This window comes from Sinocyclocheilus rhinocerous, unplaced genomic scaffold (genome assembly GCF_001515625.1).
Source record: "Sinocyclocheilus rhinocerous isolate Xijiao unplaced genomic scaffold, SAMN03320098_v1.1 scaffold504, whole genome shotgun sequence".
Lineage (NCBI taxonomy): Eukaryota > Metazoa > Chordata > Actinopteri > Cypriniformes > Cyprinidae > Sinocyclocheilus > Sinocyclocheilus rhinocerous.
Genome location: NW_015645076.1, coordinates 1,556,450 through 1,557,820, shown reverse-complemented (window position 1 = coordinate 1,557,820; position 1,371 = coordinate 1,556,450). Strand labels below are relative to the sequence as shown.

The following is a 1,371-nucleotide window of genomic DNA, read 5'->3' as shown; positions in this document are numbered from 1 at the left end:
TGCGTGCAGGTGGAAATATCAATAGAAAGTCTCTTGTCCAGTCAGATTAGAAAATCTGATTACAACTAGGCTAACTGTTATACATATAGGCTAACGATAGCCTAACGATCTTATTGTCAGGTTTATGTTCTGTTATGTTGACCGTTATTTTGTCATTCTCTTCTGTTTACTTCACTTCCTGTTTCAACGCTATTTGGTTTCGGTTTCATTGTCTTCTGAATATGACCTCGTTAGTTATATCGTAACACATACACACACACATTATATATATATATATATTTATGTATGTGTATATGTATGGCGATCATACCGTGCTATTGAGCCACTTAAAATTACCGCAAGGGAAATTCCATCACCGTGACAGCCCTAGTAATAATCACTTTAATGTAGCTTGCGCCAACAGTTGTACACGGAGGCAGCTCCGGGTGGATGACGTATGAGGTTGTCTTTGTGCATACATTAAAGTGATTATTACGTTTTGAATATGGTTATTTTTCTTACAAAAACGCATCGATTCACTACAGGAGGACTTTGTTCACCCCCCAGAGCTGTGAGACGCTTTTTTTTAAAAATTTGTTTATTTTAATTTTTTTATTTTTTTAAATGGATGGGCGCTTTTTAACTTCTTTTGGGCTGATGCATGCAACACCCACTGAGTGGCATTAATCAGCTTGAAAGATCAAAGACAATTTTTAATATAACTCCGACTGGATTCGTCTGAAAGAAGAAAGTCATATACACCTAGGATGACTTGAGGGTGAGTAATTTATGGGCTAATTTTCATTTTTTTGATGAACTAACCCTTTAAGCTTGCAGTAGCCCCTCTCTCAGTTGCTCTTTTTCTGCCTGACACCTGACGGAAGCACTGCTTTCGTGCCTTCAGGTTAAGTTTAGCAGTGTTCTCACTTGGCAAACGTGATTTGGAAAAAGCCTGACATAAAGCAGAGAGCTTTCATTGCAGGAAGGTGCTATTTTGATACTTTACTGTAGATGAGTGGGTATTTATAGAGGGCTTGATGAAGGGTGCAGTAGAAAGATGTGTATGTTTAAGAATGGTGGGGGGGAGTGTGTTATGATATAAAAAGGCAGGATGAGGTGGTCCATACTGTCTGTGTGTTTAAGAAAGACAACCGTGCCAATGCCTTTTTCTCCAGGGTTACTTATTATTGGTAATGTCAGGCATATGAGACTGTACTCTGGGCCTGTAGACTGATAACCAGTTTGTTGTTTTTTTTTTTTTTTACTAGTTTTTTTCTGGTTTATAGTTGATGACAGTAAAAAACTTTGTTCAGATTCACATTTATGCTATTTTTACTCATACTTGTAGTATTTTGAAGGATTAATTACTAAAAATGAACTAATCATTTACTC

At 37.0% G+C, this 1,371-nt stretch overlaps 1 protein-coding gene across 2 annotated transcripts in view; it reads left to right on the top strand.

Moving 5' to 3' along the window:
* LOC107705582 (E3 ubiquitin-protein ligase MARCH7-like) overlaps positions 1-1,371 on the top strand; it is a 24,325-nt gene that overhangs the window by 3,193 nt on the left and 19,761 nt on the right. The gene's annotated exons all lie outside the window — the stretch shown is intronic.